Here is a 25,222-nt window from a genome sequence, read left to right on the forward strand (position 1 = left end):
CCTGAATAGGCCAATAATGAGTAATGAAAACTAATCAGTAATAAAAAGTCTTTACCCTCAAGGAAAAACCCTGGACTGTATGGCTTCAATGCCAATTCTGCCAAACATGTAAAGAAGAATTAATACTGACACTCAAACTACTCCAAAATTTTAAGAGAAAAAACTTCTCTCTGTCTCATTCTAAGAGACCAAGATTACCCTGGTACCAAAAGCAGACAATGACATGGCAAACAAAGAAAACTACATACCAAAATCCCTGATTTACATAGATGCGAAAGTTGTAACCAGGATAGTGGTGAACCCTATAGAAAAGGTGATGGAAATCCACATCAAAAAGATAACATATGATCAAGTGAGATTTATACCAGGGATGCCAGGAAGGTTCAATATATGCAAATCAATACATATGATACATCACACCACATATGGACAAAAACCATATGATCATCTCAATAGATGCAGAAACAGCATTTGACATAATTCAGTATCTCTTCATGATGAAAACTCTAAACAAATTAGGCATAGAAAGACCATGCCTCAGTATAATGAAGGCCGTATATGGTCAATCCACAGCTAACATCATACTGAATAGTGAAAAGACAAAAGCTTTTTCTCTAAGAACCAGAGAAAGGCAAGAATGTTCACATTCACCACTTCTATTCAACATAGTACTGGAAGTCCTAGCCAGAGCAACCAGGCAAGAAAAAGAAATAAAAACATCGAAACAAAAAAAGATGTCAACTTGTCCCTCTTTGCAGATTATATATATATATATATATATATATATATATATATATATATAGAGAGAGAGAGAGAGAGAGAGAGAGAGAGAGAGAGAAGGTCTTACTCTGTCACCCAGCCTGGAGTGCAGTGGGAAAATTTTGGCTCACGGCAACCTCCACCTCCCAGGCACAAGCAGTCCTCCCACCTCAGCCTCCTAAGTAGCTGAGACTATAGAAATGCACCACCATGCCTGACTAATTTTTGTATTTTTTGTAGACACAAGTTTTCTCCATGTTGCCAGGCTGGTCTCAAACTACTGAACTCAAGTAATTTTCTCCTGCTTCAGTGTCAACATTATCTTATATTTAGAAAAACTTAAGGACTCTCCCTGAAAATTCTTAGAATTGACACATAAATTTGGTAAAGTTGTAGGATACAAAATTAACATACAGAAATAAGTAGCATTTCTGTATACCAATAATACACTAGCTGAAGACAAATTAAGAAAGGAGGCAATCCCATTCATAATAGCTACAAAAATAAAACAACAACTAAGAATCAACTTAATGAAGGAGATAAAAGATCTCTACAAGGAAAACTACAAAACACTGATGAAATAAATTGAAGAGGACATAAATAAATGCAAAGACATCTTATGCCTATTAATTGGAAAAATTAATATAATTAAAATAATTGTACTACACAAAGCAATCTACAGATTCAATGCAATCTCTGTCAAAATACCAATGATTTTCTTTACAGAAATGGGAAAAAAATCCTGAAATTTGTATGAAGCCACAAAAGAGCCTGAATAGCCAAAGCCACCCTAAACAAAAAGAACAATGCTGGAGGCATCACAAAATGTGACTTCAAAATATATTACAAGGCTATAGTAACCCAAACAGCATGATATCAAACACACAGACCAATGTAAGAAAAGAGAGCACTCAGAAATTCACATATTTACAGCCAACTTATTTTTGATAAAAGTGCCAAGAATATACAATAGGTAAAGGACATCTTCTTCAATAAATACTGTTGGGATAACTGGGTATCCATATGCAGAAGAATGAAAGTAGGTCCCTGTCTCTCACTCTGAAAATGAATTAAACACTTAAATGTAAGACCACAAACTATAAAACTGCTAGAAGAAAACATAGGGAAAACACTTCAGGATAATCTTCTAAGATAAGATTTTATGGCAAAGATCTCAAAAGCCAAGGCAACAAAAAACAAAAATTGACAAATGGAACTATGTTAAGCTAAAAGATTCTGCCCAGCTAAGACAACAATGAACAGAGTTCAGAAGCAACTGTTTGAATGGGAGAAAATATTTGGATGCTACTCTTCTGACAACGGACTAATAATGAGAATATATAAGGAACTCAAACAACTCAATAGCAAAACACTAAATAATCACATTTAAAAGTGAGCATGAATAAACACTCTTAAAAGAAGATGTACAAAATGACCAACAGTCATATGATCATTAGTCATCAGGAAAATGCAAATCAAAACAACAGTGGAATATCATCTTACCCTAGTTAGAATGGCTATTATAAAAAGTACAAAAAATAATATATGATGGCAAGGATGTAGTGAAAGGGAACTCTTATACACTGTTAGTGGAAATGTAAATTACTACAGCCATTACGGAAAACAGTATGGAGATTTCTCAAAAACAACTAAAAATGGAACTACTGTGCAATCTAGCAATTCCACTACTGGATATTTATCCAAAGGATAGGAAATCATTATATAAAAGAGATACTGGCACACCTTGTGTTTATTGCTGCACTCTCCATAATAGGAAAGAGAAGGAATCAATCTAATTGTCCATCAATGGATGAATGATAAAGAAAATATGGTCCATATAGACAGCAAAATACTATTCAGCCATAAAAAAAAGAAATTATGTCCTTTGCGACAGCATGGATGCAACTGAAAATCATTACATTAAGTGAAATTAAGCGATGCACAAAAAGACAAACATCACATGTTCTCACTGATATAGGAGGGAAAAGAGTTGATCTCATGGAGTTAGAGAGTAGAATGATAGTTACCAGAGGCAGAGAAGGGTGTAGCAAGAGGAAGAGGCATTGGTTAATGGGTATAAACATAGTGTTAGATAGAAGGAATAAGTTCTAATGTTCAAGAACAGAGTACAGTCACTTCAGTTAACAACAATGTGGTATTTCAAAATAGTTTGAAGAGAGAATTTAAAATGTTACCAACACAGAGAAATGATAAATACACAAAGTGATGGACATCCTAGTTCCCTGACTTATTTATGATATATTTTATGCATGTAACAAAATACTACATGTACTCCATAAATATGTATAAATATTAGGTATCAGTAAAAGCAAAAGAAAATAATAAGAGAATTAACATATAGGAGTAGAGTTATGAATCAGAGAGGAGCAGGAAAAATTTACTAAGATGGCAGAATGGGGCGGACCTCATTTGGTATTACTCATGACAAGGAATTTCTTTCTTGCTCACTCACTTTTGATATATCTAAATATCTGTATTATTCTGTGTGTTTAGTTTGATATTTGTATGTATACAGTTTTCCAGATCATACAAAAAATTTCATTTTCTGCAATTTAAATAAATTGAACTCACATTAGATCACTTTTGCTTCCCTGTTTTCCAATGGAGTGTTCCAGATACAGGCAAATAAAATATGCCTTTCAATTCTTATAGGACATTTTCATCCATGCACTCTGGTGTAAATTACCAGTTTATGTCTAGAATCAGTAAGTTACTTTTTTCAGATGTGTGTCTTATTTTTCCAACAAGAAAGCAAATTTCTTAGGAAGATATGATATTTTCATATGGTTTTCCTGATCTTCCTGAGTATTGACATCTTGACTTTCACATTGTACACATTCTATAGGTATTATCACATTGATTAATTGAGCTCAAAAAACAGACTTGAGGTAATAGTTAAACTATGTCAAATATTATTTACCTGCTTGTTTCTCAAGGCAATCTCTCTCGTTATTGATATTCTGTGTCAGTGTTATTTGACTGGTTATCACTAAATAATCCAAGTCCCCCATAAATTGACTAATAAAAGCTAAATTGTTACATTCCAAGATACTTCTATTTGAGTATGAAAATTTATTTAAGACCTTTAAGACTTCCAAGCATAATTTCTAATAGTGAGATTTCAGACCATATGACAAGCCAGTGGGAGACTTATTTTTGAGCAGTTGATGCTTCCTGTTTGTTGCCATATATATACAGCTACCTACTTACTTGTTATCATAAATGGGACTCACTTTCTTTTCTTTCTCCCTTTCCTCTATATCCTCGATTGTCATCCCCAGGGGGGAAAAAAAAACGCCTTTTTGTTTCAATAGCTCATCATCTTAAACAACTGATTTTTAATTTGTCATAAATAGTGGAATTCCTTCTGTGATACTTACAGTCTGGAAGTTAATCTAAATTTGCTATTCCTTCTGTAAATTACCATTTATCCAGCTGAGATATTAAATAACAAAGTTTCTCTCTTTAATGTCTTTTCCGTATGTTTGTTTTAGCAGTCCCAAGGTTTCATTTCTGTTGTTTGATCGTATTCGTTCATGTAAATGCTTTTATGTCATTTATTCCTGGGTAAAAAGCTATCTCAAAAAGTTTAGGTCATATTTCATATCTAGGTGCTGAATCATTCTGAGCTTTAGTTTTTGTTTAGTTTATTTTTCTGAGTTATCCATATATTTTACAAATGATAAGGTATCATTTATACTTGTATTAAATAATTTATAATAATTTGATTTATTAAAATTATTTAATGTAACAATGTATTTAAATAATCTACATTTAAAACTATTAATCTTTTTGAACTACAAGATACAATTATAGTGATTTTGTGAAATCACTTTCAAAAATTTTGGCATATTGGCAAGTCAGAGGAAATGCTACTTTGGCAAAAGAGTTTATCAAATATTGGCATCAAGAATTTTTTTTTCCTGACAGATTTGAATTCATATAATGTAACAGATTTTATTACTTAAAATTATCGATGCTTACTAATTTTTTCTTAGACAACTTTGCTGCCACAAAAAGCATTAATCTACAAATAAAGTTTTTTAGTTTACTTATTCAAAAGTGAAAAACATCAGAAACATTGGAAAGAAAAACCAGGATTTGAGTCTCATTCCCCATAATTAATAGTTCTGTGAACTTGGGAGAACACACTTCTTTAACCTCTTTACAGCATCAAATGGCTGATATAAAACCAAATGAGACAGTAAATTAGGTGTTTTGCAAACCATAAATCTAACATCCCAGTGGCTCTTCTTAATTTCACAGTAGTTATACATGGAGGCCAGTACTTCTTTGACATCTAATGGGGGTTTTGAGAATATCCAGAGAGACTAATTTTGCCATGGAATTTGGTATCCTCACAATGCTTACTCTGACTGGACAGGAGTATGGATACATCTTCTTCAAGCAGTTTGTAGAGCTTGTCACAAATGGAAGAAAAAGTAGAAGTATACTGTGAATTTAACATGGAAACTGATATTGAATGACTGATCAGTGGGCTTTTCTAAGACATACTTTTGGTAATGCCCCAACAGAATATGGGGGCCTGTAGAGGGTATGAATTGTTCCTGCCCGATCAAGAGCATAGTGTCCACAGTATATATTTAACTACTTGTTTCTTAATGAAATTAGGTTTCCTGGTAGTAAAACTGTATTCACTATTTTATTAAAATCAGAAGACATTGTTGGTGTCTAACAATGTCTCAGAAAAAATAATAGTGTCTGCTGTTTATAATCCCTTCTTTAAAGGTGAATTATCTGTCCACTAAATTGGAAAAGCAGAGAGAACAAAATTGTTTAAGTGCAAAAATGAATGGAGAAAAAGTCTGGGAAGATGCTAGGGAGGAGAGAAGGCAGACGAATGTATGGCTCAGTAAGATAGGGATAGGGATGAAGAGACTTTGATGTTTTTTGGGGTTTTGGTTAATGTGGGGCAGGGAAGCAGCGAAAGAAGAGCGAGAGAGGCGGAGTCAGGTAGCTAAAGAGGAGAAGAAGTGAGGCAATAGGGAATTGGAATTGGTTCTTTTTTTTTTTTTTTTTTTTGGGGGGGGATGGAGTCTCGCTCTGTCACCCAGGCTGGAGTGGAATGGCATGGTCTCAGCTCACTGCAATCTCCACCTCCCAGGTTCAAGTTATTCTGCCTCAGCCTTCTGAGTAGCTGGGATTACAGGATCATTCTACCACACCTAGCTAATTTTTGTATTTTTAGTAGAGACGGGGGTATCACTATGTTCTCCAGGCTGGTCTTGAACTCCTGACCTCGTGATCCATCTGCCTCTGCCTCCCAAAGTGCTGGGATTACAGGCGTGAGCCACTGTACATGGCCAGAATTGGTTTTTAACAGATACTCCTTCTTCTCTTCACACTGTCATTATTAGTGAAGTGTCCATTTGTTACTTTAAATTTTCATATTCAATTCCATGACCCTTTCTTGTTTCAAAAAAAATGTTATGTAATAGCACTGACTTGTGGCAAACTTGAAAGCTTTTCTTCCATAGATTATTTATGGAATAAAATTAAGTATAGAGAAAAAGAAAAATTTGGTCTTAGTCAGATGATATCTTTTGACTCTTATTATAGACAATAAAATCACGTCGTGAAAGTCAGAGACAATAATGACAGCATGATCACAAATCTTTATTTCAAAGCATATATCAGTAAAAGAAACAGAGTAAATTGGAGTAAGGAGACTTGTTTGATCTGCCTTTGAAGGTAAAATTAGAGTGGCTTATAGGAATCAAAAGGTTCAGGAGTGTCAAGCTAAAACTATGAGAAAGGCTCCAAGAGGAATAAATTGCTTCTTCTGTTTAAGAACAACATACTTGTAGAGAAGTCACTGAAAGCTGTTTCTATTGAGCTAATCTATCAGATTAGATTTTGCTTTGGTTTTTAAAGATATGGTAGCTTTGGTTTTAGTTTTCCACATTAAGTTAAAAAATGAACTTAATATTTTGTTAAGAGTCACTGTGAACATCATATTTTGGATTCTAAATTACCTACTCTGATGATTAAAGAATTTCAGGAGTATTGATTTAGTAGACTTTGAAAGGTAAGATTAAACAAAATTTTTTCATTTATTTTTCTCTACTATTCCTCTTTCCTTTATTTCATAGTTGCTTTGCATTTAGTGATTTTCTAAGAGCTTACATTTTTGCTCAGTTGAAGATTATCCCATAACTAAGTGATGTATATACAAATACTCAGTGCTGGGAATTATTTTTCTTTAGAAGGAGCAGCAGAAATTAAACATTTAGGCTTTTGCAAAATGGCTTGTTTCTTTTGTTGAAAGTGATTATGTATCCCATCAGAATGGAATGTGGATTCGGTGTTTGAATGCTTTGTGCCTCAGGCTTTTTTTACAAATACATGTTACTAAATGTAAAAATAACTTCTGTTTTTCCAAACTAATTAGTGAGATTTCAGGACACATTGTTCACTCACATTTTTTTTCCCATGGCTTACCATTAATCTCTATCTGAGTTAGTGACTATATGATCAATGAAGATTAGACATGCAAGAATATTTGTTCCTGCAATTTGCCTTACTTATGGTTAAAGCATTTGTATTGTGAGGAAAGCATTTTTTTTTTTCCACAGACATTGAAGTGTTCAGTAATTGATAGCCATCTGAATGCGTTCTCTTCAAGGCTTTAAAGAAACATTTAAAATCTGAAATTGGGGGCAAACTGGGGGAATTCTGTTTTGTATAAATGAGTTGTTAATGCTTACTGTGTATATCCTCTCTCTTGCCATATATATATTTAGTTTTAACAACCCCAATGATGGAAGTATTATTATCTCCATTTAATAGGTAAAGAAGCTACAGCTTACAGAGATTTGGTAACTTTCAAAATCCATCTAAGACACATCACTTTTAAGTGATTAACCTTTATCTGAACCCAAGAAGCTCTCTCATGGACCCAGAGCTCCTAGCATAGTGCTATGTGATTCGTTTCATTTCTTCAGCTCTTCTGACATTCTTTTTGGCCATCATTAAGCTCATAAAAAGGAAATTTAGTTAATATTCTATTATATATGTTAAGAAATGGAAAGATTGTTATATATTATAAACCAAAAATAAAATTCTGAGGCCCCTCAACCATCCAAATGGACTTTTCCTCAACCAAGGCACTCTTAAAGTTTAACCAGAAAGACTGATTTAGGCCATGATGGGAAGTGGGGGTTGGACATGTCTTATTACACCTCTCCATCATTAACATCAACACATACTTTAAGTCTAATAAAAAAAATCATTTTACAACCTATTCTTTCTGAAGCCTACTAACTGAAGGCTTCATCTGCAAATAAGAACGTTGATCTCCACAATCCCTTATCTCAACAGATGCATTTCCTTTCTATTGATCCCAGGTCTTTAGATAAACTCAACCAATTGTCAAACAGAAAAATTTTAAATATGCCTATAGCCTGGAAGACCCCCAGCTTCTAGTTGTCCCATCTTTCTGGACCAAACCAATGTATTTATTAAATGTATTTGATTGAAATCTCATTGGCCTCTTCAGTTCCTTTGTGGTGGCCTGGGATTCAATCTCTGAGGTGGTAGGCCTATAATCAGGACTCCATCTTGCTTCGCTTTTTTTTTTTTTCATTTTTTTTCTCTTTTTGCCCCATTAAATTGTGCCCTACTTACCCTTCAACGGGTCTGCATGACTAAATTTTCCTGCTTGTGTGATAAGAGCCTGGTTTCAGCTGAACTAAGGAGCAAATGCTACAACATCATGTCTCCCTAAAATGTATAAAACCAAGCTGCACCCCAACCACCGAGGGCACATGTTCTCAGGACCTCCTAGGGCTGTGTCACAGGCCATGCTCACTCATATTTGGCTCTGAATAAACTTTTAAAAATATTTTACAGAGTTTGACTCTTCTCATTGACAATATAAATGCAAAAACAATAAAGAAGACAACGTATTTTAGCTTCGTAATATAAAATTATTTTGTTACTGTTAAATTTAGATTTGTTTTTCTCTGTTTCTGACCAATTATTAAAAATAATTCATATTTCATTAGCACTCACAGGTGAGTGTAAACAGGTTCAGGTTATGTGGAGAAATGAAGAGGTCAGTTACTTAAAAATTCACTGAGGCTGGGTGCGGTGGCTCAGGCCTGTAATCCTAGCACTTTGGGAAGCAAAGGTGGGCAGATCACGAGGTCAGGAGTTCGAGACCAGTCTGGCCAACATAGTGAAACCCCGTCTCTATTAAAGATACAAAAAATGAAGTGCGCGTGGTGGCCAGTGCCTGTAATCCCAGCTACTTGGGAGGCTGAGGCAGGAGAATTGCTTGAAACCAGGAGGTGGAGGTTGCAGTGAGCCAAGATCATGCCATTGCATTCCAGCCTGGGCAATAGGGTGAGACTCCAACTCAAAAAAAAAAAAAAGAAAAAAGAAAAAAGAAAAAAAAAAAATCACTGAAAGATGTTCACGAGGAACATTAACAAGAATGTATCTATGCATTGTTTTTATTGGCCATAATGAACATGTAGTTAAATATTTCTCAATTGTATAATATTCTATAGAAGAATCAAACTTTCTCATAAAGCACTCTTTGTTATTGAATCCCAGCACAGATTTGAGAGGAATCTGATACTATAAAATTATGTTGACTTATAAAGGAATAGTCAACTTGCAAATGTAGAAAACCTGACCTCAGAAAAGGGAACATTCTTGTTTTTATCCAGTGGGAGACACCGAATCAAAATGGTAAAAAGACTTGTATATAACCAGAAAGTTCGTATTGAGCAGACAAAAATGTTTAATCAGACGTTTCCTTGATCTGGTTATTTACCTCCTGTTACCTCTCATTCTTGATTTTGGATTAGAATCTCCGTTTCTCAGTTACTTACTATAAAATGAAGAAACAACAGGCCCTGAAGAAAAGTTAAGAGTATCCTGAGCACTTAATAGGTTATCCTCTGTAAATAAGTGCATTTGACTTTTGACTTTACGTATCAATCTTTTCTAAGGGTCGCTAAACTGACGTCTTTTCTGTAGGCCCAATACCTTCTAGATATTGATTGGAAATACATTTGCAGACTTGCAAGTCAGAGTACTTCACACTGGACCACTGTGATTTCACTCTGGGCAACATTCTCCTGGCTTCTCCAGGCACCTCAGGAGTGATTCTGAAGTGGTGTGTCTCAGGAGTGATTCTGAAGTGGTGTGTTCTACTAACATGGGAGCTTCCTGACCCTCTTATGGATGTGCTACAGCGGTGTGGCTTATTTATTCAGCTCAAACCCCTTACGGGACATGGAGCATGCAAGTGAGTGGGTGCAGCAGCCAGTGTGAGCATTTTGGGCTCCGGCCCCATGGCAGTGTCTAGGGGTGTTACAATGCTCTTTTAGCTCTGCCATCCGGGATTGGCTTAAGTGTTAAATAGCTCAGTGAAGAGTCAGGTGACAGCCTTTTTGGGATCCCGCACCCAGCGTCTCCCGAATTTTTGTCCAGTGTCCAAAAAGAATAGGGTCACACAGACTTGAAGGATGGTAAATGTGGGGATTTTATTGAGTGATGGAGGTTGGTTTTCGTGGGATGGGGAGCTGGAGAGGAGACGGAGTGGGAAGATGATCTTCTTCTGGAGTTCATCCAACCTGTGGCTGAGTTCCTCTCTGAGCAGCCCCAGCAGAACTCTCTGGATGTTCAGACACTCCCCCTCTTCTCTTCTTCTCTGCCGCTCTTCTGCTTGTGAAGCCTGGGGTTTGTGGTTTATACGGACACAGGATGGAGGGTGCATAGCGGGCCAAAAGACAACATTTGGGCATGAAAACAGGAATGCCTGTTCACATTTTGGGCCACAAGTCCAGGCTTGAAGGTGGAGCCCTCACCAGGAATCCCACCCTCCTGCCTCCTGTCCACATCTCTAACACCTGTAAGCAAATCATACGTAATTTGTTATTAGTAATAAAGTGCTAAAGTATGGTAAATAATTTAGTTTTTATAAATTAAGTTGGGTCTAAGATTACTCATATACTAATATCATTTTTGTGGTTCAGTAACCTATTTTTGGGTTGAAAAAATATCTGTGGAATTATACCGTATTTAGAGTTTAGGAGACTCTATACCTTGCTTGTCACACTTCTGGTCCAAATCATGAGCCAGAAAATGACACAGGAAATATTTGGGACTAAATCATATACTATCATATCATTGTTAAATACTGATATCTCCCAATACTTTTATAAAAGCTTTCTTTATAAGTAAAAAAACAGAGAGATAAATTCAGAAAAAGGTATATGTCTAACCTAAAGATAGTAGTCCTAATATTAAGCCTTCTAAATGAATTATGAGGACAGATTTTGTGGAAGAGATAGTGTTACACAAATGCAGGGTGCCTAGAGCAACGGTCTATTTCTTCTCTCATTGGTTGGTTTGTTTCTGTTACTCTTTTGATCACATCACAGATTTTTCAATAATTCCTCAAGTTGGTATAGATAATGCAGTGCTGCACTACAGAAATTTAAGGGTAAAGAGAAATAAATAATTCATTCATTATGAAACCTTCATTAGTTTATTTTCAAAGCCTCCATTACATTTGCTCCCTTTCTTTTGTCAGTTCCAATTTGTATTGCAAACCAGCCATTTATGAACTTATTTCACCTGTTTTTGAACTATAAGCTCCTTAGGGACAGAGCCTTGATATTATTTGTATTCCCTTATAAAGAGCTTTGCACACAGTAGGCACACATTTGTACTGATTGAGTAAATGGTGTCATTCATATTAATTTAAATAATTATCACAATAATTAAAGGCTGGGAAATATATTATAGCAGAATACTTTAAAAATTTAAAATAAATAACCAGAATCCCTAAGAAACCATTCTTATTTGCTTGTTTGGTTAATTTGGCAACTGCCTTTCCTAATATAGTTAAAGTATTACTTTGTATAAAATATACACTTGAAATAATTAGTAAATAATCAATGTTAAAATTGAATATATTAAAAATGTATTAAACATAATTTAAAATATTCATAAAAGTAATATAGTAATAAAATTTTTAGGTCAAATTGATTTTATATGATTTTAAAATTCAGGAATATTCAGAAAATTATATTTAGCCAATATTTTTAGCCAATTTTTTCTTCCACAAATTTTACTTGGACTGATAGGAGCTAATCAAACATGCTATATTAGATTATAAAAGTAGTATGAAGAAAAGGGAATTATACTAGAAATAGGACACTTGGCTTTTAATCTTCATTTTGTAATTAACTGGCTATGTGACTAAGGCAGTTATTTAACATCTCTGAGACACATATTTCTAAAATGGAAGGATGGTAGACTGATAGTCTATGGTTTTGCAAAGTGTGGACGTTAGTGAGTGAGGTAAAATAATTGTCTTTGATACTAGCTGCAGTCTTCTGATGTATATAATAAATAATTAGAGTAAGATGCAGAAAACAAAGCAAGTTTTACAAAGTGATTTTAATTCTGAATGGAAGTGATACAGTTGTTAAGATGTTTAATTCTTTAAAATGATGCGAAATTGGGCTGGGCACAGTGACTTGTGCCTGTAAAGCCAGCACTTTGGGAGGCTGAGGCGAGTGGATTGCTTGAGCTCAGGAGTTAGAAACCAGCCTGGGCACCATCACAAAAGCCCATCTCTACAAAAATATACAAAAAATTAGCTGAGTATGGTGGCATACAACTGTAGTCCCAGCTACTTGTGAGGCTGAGGTGGGAGGATCACTTGAGCCTGGGAGGTTGAGGCTGCAGCAAGCTGTGGATCACTCCACTGTACCTCAGCCTGGGTGACAAAATGAGACCCTGTCTCAAAAAATAAAAAAGAATATGAAATTGGTTGTTTGAACTTAGAATGAAACACCTACATACAACACTCAAATTACAAAAGAAATTTTTGTAATTCTGATTTCTTTACCATAGCCTTCTCCATCATTTCCTCTGGGATGAACATAGTTTTTTGTTTTTTTGTTTTTTTGGGGTTTTTTTTTGACAACTCAGGTACATGTACATCTTCCTCAGTGGAAGACTCATCCTCTAACAAGAGTTTCTATAATGTGAATGCACAACAGACAATATTCTCCTTAATTTCCATTATAAAAGATTTATACCACCAGAATTAGGTTGATCTAATATCTTTCAACAAGTATCACTGGAATAATTGCATATTCATATGTAAACAAAAGAACTTCAATTTATACCTTGTATCATATACCAGGATTAATTCAAATTCAGTCAAAATCTAAATGTAAAATTTAAATTTAGAAAACTTCTAGAATAAAAAATACAGAATATTATGTTAAGTAATATTTCTTAGATATAATATCAGAAATATAATCCACTAAAGGACAAATTACTTACATTAATTTCATTATAATTAAAAACTCCTGCTGTTCTATCAAGCAAATAAGAGAGAAACCACAGAATGGGAGGAAATATTTACAAATAATAAATTTGATAAAGGATTTGTGCCACCGTATAGAAAGAAATTTCAAACTACACAGGAATACTACTCAGCAATAAACATAAAGGAATTCGACACACACTACAATGTTGATGAATCTCAGAATAACTAGTCTGAGTGAATGAAGCCAGGCAAAAAACAATACCTACTAGATGATTCAGTTTACATAAAATTCTAGAAAATTTAAATTGAAATATAAGAACAGAAAACAGATCAGAGATTGCCTGAGGATGGGTGAGGAGTGGTGAGACTAAGAGCTACAAAAGAACATGAGGAAACATTTAAGAGAAATTACTATGTTCATTATCCGGATTGCAATGGTTCCATGAATGTGTACAGATGCCAAAACTTACCAAGTTGCACATTCTTACTAAGTACAGTAAGTACAGTAAATCGTACTCCCATAAAGCAATTAAACGTTTTATGAAGTGAATTTAAAACAAGATAACTTTTTAAAATTTCCTTACATATTTCAGCTCATTTTGATTACTCCTTGCACCATACTGTAACAAAGTTAATATTAAAAAACAGAACCATAGTCCCTCACTTTAAAGAGCTCAAAACAGTAGACCACTTCTAATTTTGACTAGCAGACTAGCAAGCTAAATGCTTTAAAAATGTTATCATGCTACAATGAAAATAGATTCCAGGTAAATTTTAATCTGTTTCTTACCCAGAAACAATAGGCTAGCACTCAATAGTGTAAAAAACAAGCAAACAGGTAAGCACACAAATAAATAAATGAACACACAGATGAAAGTAGAGCCATGAGCTATAGATGATTTTAAAAACATGAAGAGGTGAAGGTGGAGCTTTGAGCCCCATGAATAGTTGAGAATCCACGCCTGAGAATCTTCAATTCAACTTATGAACTTGAGACTCCTCCAACAGACCTAGACCCTTGAACAGAGTACCCCATGGTGATGATATAGGGTAGAAAAAAAAAATCCACTAAAAAATAGATCCTACCAAGCAACTGGTAATTTTCAAGGTGGCTACCAGGGAAAATATTAATAATTCTCTTTACAGAAAATTTATAGCTAGTAGCCTGCTCTCATACAGGTCTGGTGTTCAAATATTCACTAATTATTTAGTCAGGGAAACCCCAAGCTTACGTTGTGTTCTACAAAATATGTTCTCCCAATAAGAAAACACATTACCCAACATAGGAGGGAATAAACCATCATAATTGAGCATCAGAAGAACAACACACAATTTGTCATATTGAAATTGTGAGGTAAACCATAAGGAATTATTTTTCAAACAATAAAACATAGAATGAAAAATAATAAGGGAACTGGTAACTATTTAAAATAATTAGGTAGATATTTTTCTAAAGAAACAAATAAATATCTTATATGTAAAACATGCAATTAATGAACTGACAAGAAAATCAGTGGATGCATTGAATAGCAGATTACAGACCCCTGAAAACAGGAATAATAATCTGAAAGATAAACTGTATATATCTTATAAATGATGACAGAGAGACAACAACATCGGGAATTTTTTTTGAAGTTGTGAGAATTAAAGGGCACATTGAGAAAGTCTGTCATATATCTAATGAGAATTCCAGAAAAATGAAGAGAATGGGAAGAACCAATATTCAAAGTGATAAATGCTGGAAATATTATATAACAAATAGAAGTACAGACCAAATATAAAAATCACTATGTATACCAAGCAGAAAAAAGTAAAAGAAATCTATATATAACTAACTGTAGGAGAAACTTCAAAATACAAAATAGAACAGAGAAGACCAAAAATAGAGAAAAAGACCAACACACACATACAAGGGAAAGGTCTTCAAAAAATTCATGGAAAATTCATATTATGGAAAAACTTAGGTATGGATTTCAAAAATTTTTTGCACCAAAATAAACTCATTCTAACTTGCTATAACTTATCTGAATAGGATCTAGTTTGATGCACCAAAAATAATAAGGTATCAGGTTAAAAAGAGCCCTTATCAGAGCAACATGAATTCTGCTAAAGTTGAAGCAAGAACAAATATCAAATTTATGAAGACTGAGCAAAAGAATGGTCCAGTCATTGATGCCTTACGGAAAGTTTGTGGGGACAATGCCCCAAAGAAATCAGCAGTTTACAAATGGATAGTTCTTTTTTTTTTTTTTGAGCTCTGTCGCTCAGGCTACAGTGCAGTGGTGAGATCTCGGCTCACTGCAACCTCTGCTTCCTGGGATCAAGAGATTCTCCTGCCTTAACCTGTAGTAGCTGGGACTACAGGTGCATGCCACCACACCCGGCTAATTTTTTGTATTTTGAGTAGTGACGGGGTTTCACTGTGTTAGGCAAGATTGTCTGGATCACCTGACCTCGTGATCCACTCGCCTTGGCCTCCTGAAGTGCTGGAATTTCAGGTGTGAGCCACCGCGCCCGGTCAAACTCATTTTTTTAAGTGACAAGAAGAAGTTGAAGATCAAGTCCACATAGGCAGACCATCCACATTCATTTACAAGGAAAAATTCATCTGATTTGTGCTTTAATTGAAGAGAACCAACAATGAACAGCACAAACAATAAATAACACCATTAGATATCTCAATTGGCTTATATTACACAATTCTGACTGAAAAATTAAAGTCAAGCAAACTTTCTGTATGATGGGACCAAAACCATTGCACCAAATCAACTGTAGACAAGAGCAGAGCTTTCAATGAAAATTTTAAACAAGGGAAATCAAAACAATGAAGCATTTCTTCAAAGAATTTTAAAAGGAGATAAACAAGGCTCTATTAGCATGATCCTGAACACAGAGCACAATCAAAGCAATGGCTACCAAGTGGAAGTGGTTTAGGGAAAGCACAAGAGCAAAAGTCAAGAGTAAAGATTATGGCAAAAGTGTTTCGGGATGCTCAACGTATTTTGCTTGTTAACTTCCTGAAGAACCAAAGAATAATAACATCTGCTTAATTATAAGAGTGTTTTTAGAAAGTTAGACTAGTGTTTAGCAAAGAAACTTCCAGGAAAGCCTCACCAGAATCTTTCTCCACCATGAAAATTCTCCTGCTCATTCCTCTCAACAAAGGCAAAAGTTTCTGTGGGAAATCATTAGGCATCCGCATGACAGTCCTGATTTGACACCTTTTGACTCCTTTTTCTCCCCTAATCTTAAAAAATATTTAACACCCGTTTTTCTTCAGTTAATAATGTACAAAAAGACTGCATTGGCCGGGCGTGGTGGCTCACGCCTGTAATCCCAGCACTTTGGGAGGATGAGGCAGGTGGATCACGAGGTCAGGAGATCAAGACAATCCTGGCTAACACAGTGAAACCCCATCTCTACTAAAAATACAACAACAATAACAAATTAGCCGGGCGTGGTGGCGGGCGCCTGTAGTCCCAGCTACTTGGGAGGCTGAGGCAGGGGAATAGCATGGACCTGGGAGATGGAGCTTGCAGTGAGCCGAGATCGAGCAACTGCACTCCAGCCTGGGTGAAAGAGGGAGACTCCGTCTCAAAAAAAAAAAAAAAAAAAAAAAAAAAAAGACTGCATTGACATGATTAAATTCTCAGGACGCTCAGTTCTTAGGGATAGAATAAACGTCTGGTATCATGACTTATGAAATTGTCTTGAACTTGATGGACAATTGTTACGAACTTTATGTGAAGAAATAAAGTTTATATTTTTTATCTTTTAATTCAATTTTTCTATGAACATTTTGAAGTTCTGTCATTTGTATGTATGCATATATATGTATGAATAGATATAAACAAAATTTGAGTGACAGATGATTTTTCAACAGCCATGAACCAAGGTAGTAGTGTTCAGGTTATGTTCCGAGAAAAAAAATCAAGTGCCAGCCTTGTATTGTATCACCATAATCTATCTTTCAGAAAACAGAACAAAATACAATTATTTTCAGACAAAAATATATTAAGAGATCTGACCATAATGATACTCTTGAGAAAAAGCTTCTAAGGGGTGTACTTTATTAAAAAAGACAATGACCCTAAAAGGAGGAAAAAAGTTGACAAATATATAATTAAATCTATGTAAATAGTCTCTGTGGGGTAATAAAAATTATGTCTACAAAGCAAAGAAAACACACAATAAAATGCTAGATGGCAGTATTTTTTTTTAGTAGAAAGTGACATAATGTGTCCAGGAGTTTCTTAACCCTTCCTGAACAGCAAAGGACCTTACTATACTTCAGGTGGTTATATGCCCTCTTTTTTTTTTCCTTTTGAGACCGAGTTTCGTTCTTGTTGCCCAGGCTGGAGTGCAATGGTGTGATCTCGGTTCATCGCAACCTCCACCTCCCAGGTTCAAGCTGTTCTCCTTCCTCCTTGGTAGCTGGGTACTCCCTCCTTTAAGTGAAATCTAGTACAAGACTGCTTAAATTTGAAGAACAGAGTTTGTATCTATTTGATCCACAGCAAGTTATTTAACCTTTCAGTACCTCAGATTCTTCATCTGTAAAATTGGAATAGCAATAGTATGTATCACAGAGGATTTTTGTAAGTATTGAATTAATTAATACATTTAAATGACTTAGAATAATGTCTGACATATAGAACTATGAAAATACATTTATCAGTAGTCTTATTGCTTTTAATATTATATATTTCCTTAAAAAACTTAGATAGGAAAAGGCCTCCAATTACTTTTATAAGCCTACTTTTCTGTTACCAGAAACAGATTCTAAAAAGTACAAGAAAAGAAAACTATAGGCCAGCCAGATTAATAAAGATTCCAAAATCTGACATAATGAAAGTATTAATATAACGCTAACTTTGGCATATAAAATCTACTCATATATAAAATATACAATTTATATCCGGACCAAGGAGTATTTGTTTCATTAATGCAAGAATGATTTAGCATTCTTAATGCGAATTATATACTATGTAGAGTAAAAGAGGAAAAGTTATAGGATTACTCAATTGATGAAAAAAAAAACCCTCATTTGAGATAGTTCAACACTCATTCATGCAAACAGACATGTAGAAAAGTAGAAAAAGGAAGAAATTTCCCTAACCAAATGAAGGCTTTTCATCAATAATATTAAGCAAAGCATCATAGATAATGGTGAATCCTTAGAAGAAATCTATTTAGTGTCAGGATCAAAACAAGGGCATCTGGTATCACTGATTCTAATCTATCACTGCAACACAAAACAAAAAGAACAAAGAACTAAAAAGAAGAGTTATAATGAGGACTGCCACAATGAATAACTCTAAGGGGAACATAATATGCAATGTGAATGATGCCTCTGGAATGTACAATAAAACAGGCCTGATTTTAAGATAGGAAAAAATTAGGTAAAATTGCCATCATTCAGAAATAAATGATTGTCTATAAAACAGCCCAAGCTCTCCACACAAACTGTTAGAAATAATAATAGGCTTTAGTCAAATCAGTGTACAAAATGAATAGTATTCATACAAGCAACAATAATTAGAAATGTTAAAATAATAACAGTAATAAAACATCCCATTTTCAAAATTATATATTCCTGCAGAATATTTCTATCAAAAAGCACAAATTTATCTGGAAGGAGAAAACTATAAAACTTGATTAAAAGATACTTACTAAATAAAAAGATAAGGCATACTTACAGGTACGAAGTCTTAATATGATAAAGATATCAGTTCTTCCTAAATTAACATATATACATAATGTAATTTTTTATAAACTTCCCACAGATCTCTTTTTCTAAATAGAGATCTGTTGATCCTACAATTCATATATAAAAGTAAATAAATCATAGCAGTGAAGGCAATTTTGAATAAGAATAGAGGACTAGATAGCAACACTTATAAAGATGTAGTATTAGTACAAAAATACACAAATATATGTATTCATATATCTGTGCTATAACATGCATTTGTATATACAACATATGCTAAAATATATATGTGTATGTATTATTCCATTTTCACACTGCTATAAAGATACTACCTGATACAGAGTAATTTATAAAGAAGGGAAGTTTAATTGACTCACCGTTCTGCATGGTTGGGGAAGCCTCAGGAAACTTACAATCATGGCAGAAGAGGAAGTGGAAGTGGAAACAAGATATGTCTTACCTGATGGCAGAGGAGAGAGAGAGAAAGAAAGAGAGAGAAAGAGCCACATTTAAAACCATCAGCTCTTGTGAGAACTCCCTCATTATCATGAGAACAGAATGGGGGGAACTACCCCCATGATCCATCACATCACCTCCCACCAGGTCTCTCCCTTGATACATGGGGATTATACTTCAAGATGAGATATGGGTGAAAACACAGAGCCAAAGCAAATCAGTCCACCTCTTCCCCCTCCCAGAATTCAATATCCTTTTTACATTTCGAAACCAATCATGCCTTCCCAGCAGTTCCCCAAAGTCTTAACTCATTTCAGCATTAACCCATTGGACCCAAAAGTCCAAGTCCAAAGTCTCATTTGAGACAAGGCAAATCCCTTCCACCTATGAGCCTATACAATTAAAAAAAAAAAAAAAAAGAAACAAGTTAATTACTTCCAAGATATGATAGAGGTACAGGCATTGAGTAAATGCTCCCGTTCCAAAAAGGAGAAATTGGCCAAAACAAAGGGGCCACAGGCCCTGGCAGGGCACTCAGTAAATCTTAAAGCTCCAAAATTAATCTCTGTGGATTCCATGTCTCACATCCAGGGCATGCTGATGCAAAGGGTGGGTTCCCAAGCCTTGGGCAACTGCACCCCCGTGGCTCTGCAGTGTACAGCCCCTGGGGTGGCTTTCGTGGGCTGGCATTGAGTGCCTCCAGCTGTTCCAGGTGCACAATGAAAGCTGTTGGTGTAGCTATTATTCTTGGTTTTAGAGGAGTGTGGCCTCTTCTCACAGCTCCAATAGGCAGTGCCCCAGTGGGGACTCTGTGTGGGGACTCCAAACCCACATTTCCCCTTTGCATTCCCCTAGTAGAGCCTCTCCATGAGGGTTCTGCCTCTGCAGTAGACTTTTGCCCAGACATTCAGGCGCTTTTATACATCCTCTGAAATCCAGGCAGAGGTTCCCAAAGCTCAGCTCTTGTCTTCTGTGCATCTGTAGACCCAACACCACACGGCACCTGCCAAGGCCTGAGGCTTGCACCCTCTTAAACAATGGCCTGCAGTGTACCTTGGCTCCTTGTAGCAAGTGGCTAGAGCCGGAGTGGCTGGAATGCAGAGAACCAAGTCCCAAAGTTGCACAGAGCAGCAGAGCACTGGGGCTGACCCAAGAAGCCATTTTTCCCTGCTAGGCCTTGGGCCTGTGATGGGAGGGGCTGCCACAAAGATCTCTGACATTCCCTGAAGACATTTTCCCCATTGTCTTGGCTATTAACATTTGGCTCCTCATTACTTATGCAAATTTCTGTAACAGGCTTGAATTTCTCCCTGGAAAATGGAGTTTTCTTTTCTACCAAAGGGTCAGGCTGCACGTTTTCCAAACCTTTATGCTCTGCTTCCCTTTTAAACCTAAGTTGCAATTTCAAATCATCTCTTCGTGAACACATATAACTGAATGCTTTCAGAATAAACCAGGTCACCTTTTGAATGCTTTGTTGCTTAGAAATTTCTTCTGCCAGATACTCTTTAAGTCGTCTCTCTCAGCTTCAAAGTTCTATGGACCTCTAGGGCAGGAGTAAAATGCCTCCAGTCTCTCAGCTAAAGCATAGAATTTACTCCAATTCCCAGTAAGTTCTTCATCTTCATCTGAGACCATGGCAGCCTGGACTTCATTGTCTATATCAGTATCAGTGTTTTGGTCGAAACAATTCAACAAGTCTTTAAGAAGTTCCAAACTTTCACTCATCTTCCTGTCTTCTTCTGAGCCCTCCAAACTGTTTCAACCTCTGACTGTTACCCAGTTCCAAAGTCACTTCTATAGTTTCAGGTTGTCTTTATAGCCATACCCCACTACTTCAGTATCAATTCTCTGTATTAGTCCATTCTCACACTGCTGTAAAAAACTACCTGAGACTGAATAATTTAAGAAGAAAAGAGGTTTAATTCATTCATGTTCCACATGGCTGGGGAGACCTCAGGAAACTTAAAATCATGGTGAAAGATGAAGGGGAAGTAAAACATATCTTACATGGTGACAGGAAAGACAGAGAGAAAGAGAGAGAAAGATTGAGGCAGTGCTACACTTAAGACCATCAACTCTCCTGAGAACTTCCTCACTATCATGAGAACAGCATGGGGGACATAGCCCCCACGATCCAATCACCTCTCATCAGGTCCCTCCCTCAACATGTGGGGACTACAATTTGAGATGAGATTTGGGTGGGGACATAGAGGCAAACCATATCAGTGCATGTGTGTATATGCATATGTGATATGTTTATATATCATTATATATTTGTGTGTGTACATATATATGTATATATATAAATGTAGAGAGATATATAGCTATAGGTATAAGTGTGTGTGTGTATGGAGAGGTAAACTGAGAAAAAGAGAGACAGAAATTGAGAGAGGAAAGAAGCAGAATAAAGAACTTATTGAATTCAAAGCTAAATTCTATAAAAATGTAATAATCATTAAATCAAAATCTGCAAATGTTAGTATTAAGTATATCTCAGCTATGACTTTTGAATAGGAAAAGATTTAAAAACTTTAAGATTTATAATTCTTAAATGAAGAGAATCATACGCTTTACTGTTTTCTGTTTTGTTTTTTGACAGGGCCTCACTCTATCACTCAGGCTGGAGTGCAGTGGTGCAATCACAGTTCACTGAAACCTTGAGCTCCTGGGTAGAAGCAATACTGCTGTCTGGAACTGCAGGCATGTGCCACAACGCCTGGCTTTTACTGCTTTTTATTTAACTTTCAATAACAGGAAAGATACCACAAAGAAACTTAAACTACAATGAGAAAATACTTGTAATTCATGTCATTCCCAAGGAATTTGGAATAAAATACATAAAGATTCCTACTGATCAATTAGTGATAAACAACAATCTCATAATAATAAGAAAAAACTATATGAATGGGTGATTTGTTAAAAAAGATGCAAGATTAGAGAATGATATATGAAAAGTTATCCATTAATTATCAGGGATATGTAGATTTTGGTAGTCTTAAAACTTTACTGCAACATTTCTGGACATTTCTTGCATCTAGATGGTGGATCTATGTCTCCTCCTCTTGAATCTGAGTGGACCTTTCTGGCTGCAATCAATACAAAGTATGACAAAATTGATGGTCTGTTGTTTCCAGGCCCAGGTCATAAAAGGCCAGGCAGATTCACTCTTGGCCACTCAAATGCTTGCTCTGGTAGTCCTGAGCAACAACTCTGACTTCTCTGAGTTGCTGTGTTGATAAGAAGCTTATAGGTGCTCTGGTCTTCAAGCCTCAGCTACTGGTCATCCTTGGCTGTTCAAATCTTTCTTCCTGAGGGCATGGATGTTATGGTGGAGACACAATACATTCCTTCTGTATTCTGCCTGAATTCCTGATCCATGGGAAGAATGAACATAAAATAAAATGGTTATTATCTTAAGCCATTAAGTTTCATAGTAGTGTGTTTTGTAGCAAAAACAATGGAAACAGAGTTTGAAACAAATAAATACTTTCTCACATCCTGTATATTGCCAAAAAGTAAAACCTCTCACAATAACAGATGTCACCACAAAATGTCAACAAATGTATAACTCTTATATACTACAGGTGGAAATGTAAATCACTCCAATCTTTGGCGAATAATTCAATAATATTTTAAAAATTTAAGAAAGCTTTAACTCAATAACCTAAAAATGGTATTCCCAGAATTGCACATGTGTATAAGGAGAGAAGGACAAAACTGTATATTGCAGCATAGATTTTAATAGTCAAAATCTGGAAGCAGTCGATAGAGGAAATGTATAGATAAATTTAGCTCTAGTTATATAGTAAATATGTATCTGGTAGCAGTAGGTACTCAATATTTATTGAATAAATGAATGGATTAATATAATGCACTAAAATGAATAGTCGATGTATCAGCATGGATACATTTTTAAATGCATGTGCTATAAAACATGATTAGCATGATAACACATTTCTGAATTACCTCATGCACTTTTAGCTCTTTAATTTACAAATAAATGCAGTCTGATTTGGTGCTATGATAGAGATTTATGAAAAGGCTTCCCATATTATGAGGTAGATTCTTGGCAAAGACCCAGGTGTGCAAAACAACAGCAATTTGTTGCCCTGAGGCATTCAGATCATGGAGGCTGCATGGCATCCGCATCCTCTAGGTCTTGCATGGCCACTGGTGCATTTCACCAAGTGAAGAACTGGATCAGCTTTACATTTTAGAAGATGACTCTGGCAGAACAGTTTGCAAGATTATGTGCAAAATTAAATGTTAGAGGACAATCACAGAAATTGGTGTTAGACCAATATAGTCAGTGGCGATTGAGAGAAAGGGATCTGATTCCAGGGGTATTTAAGAGGTAGAATTGAGACAATGTGTGACCCAATGTATGTGGCAAGATCAGGGAGAGGGAGGAATCTGGAAAGACTACTTGACTCTGGATCTAAGTGAATACAGGTTGTGTTCACTGACTTAAAAGGATGCAAGGAAAGTACAGGTTTTGGGGTTAATAGATGATAAGCCTAGTTTTTAGAACTGCCAAGTTCGGGACATCTCTGGAGCATTTAGGAGGTAATACGTGGTTTGCAGAGGAATCCAAGAAAGCGAAAGTGTCTTCAGAATGAGACAAGTAAATGGAAGCGGTATTTGGGGATGTCATTGTGCTGTAAAGACTATAATGATGATGATTTTAAAGTGCCCGTATAACTCATTCAGTGCTTTTTTAATAGAAAGCCTCACAATTAAATTCAAACCAATTTTCATTACGGATCTGTTCTATGCCACACTCTGGAGCTCTGAGCCTTGGTAGAGCTAAGGCTCTGTCTGTGTCCCTCCAATTCTGTTTTCAATATGTGTTCCAATATCTGTAGCACTATATTGCATCATACTCCCTCTCACCTCTAGCACATTGTCACTTGTTTTTCCTTAGTGTGCCTCACCTTGGGCCTCACTGTGGTTGTCACCTCCCTATGACTCATTTTTCTTTGTCCTAAGAGCAGCTATGTTCCTCAATAAGGACTGTGTATTTGTCGCCAGCATAAATCCAGCGCTCACTATGGTACCTTATAATAGGTATTTAATAAATATTTGTTAAATAGTAAATGTTTTAAGACATAGGCCATGCACACTGGGAACTTATAATCAAATGTGAGTGTAGCACAGTTTGCTTGGAACTATTCTCTGTTGCTTTATGCCTTCCATGCGTCGCTCTTCAGTTAAATATAAATAACTAAGTGAGGACTATACATTTTTCTTTTATGCCACTGGCCATCTCTCCTGTCATAGTGTTCAGATAATGTTTACAGCATTCACTTGAGCAATATTTTAGGGTACTAATGAAATTAGCCATTTTGCACTCTGTCCACATTAACTATTCTGCAAACCTGATGATTTGTTTATTTAACTGAGTACTGATTTCCCCATTAGGGCCTATTAGCACCTCAAAATTGGCTTTGTAAACCTGGTAAAACCTGATTATTATCAGCAATTAGTAATTTGATGGATCCTTTATACAAAATTTAAATGGAGAAGCAGAGCACCTGAAGTTAATGGCCTTATCTGGCTATAAATTTAGAAAGGGCAAAAGTTGGCAATATGATTTCTCAAATTCTTATGGTTGAAAGAAGACTGTTGAGTTCACCATTTCCATGCATTTTGAAGGACTTTAAGTACATTTTAGTTGAATTAAAAGGGCCTGCCTGTATCTGAGCATGTGGAACTTGAATTTTAAGACCTCTAATAATTTCATTCTAAATTTTTGTTTTATTGTTACAGCTAGGGATGGGTTGGCTCATTGACTTAATTTATTTTTCTAATGTGTGCTTCTGTACTTCAGAAATAAATGGAGAGAAACGAGAGTGAGAGAAAGAAACAGAACAGTTGACTGATGACCTTTGAAGTATATCAAAACAACAATCTATTTATATCCACTGGGAAATGCTCATCTCTTTGAA

This window comes from Macaca fascicularis, chromosome 4 (assembly GCF_037993035.2).
Source record: "Macaca fascicularis isolate 582-1 chromosome 4, T2T-MFA8v1.1".
Taxonomy (NCBI): domain Eukaryota; kingdom Metazoa; phylum Chordata; class Mammalia; order Primates; family Cercopithecidae; genus Macaca; species Macaca fascicularis.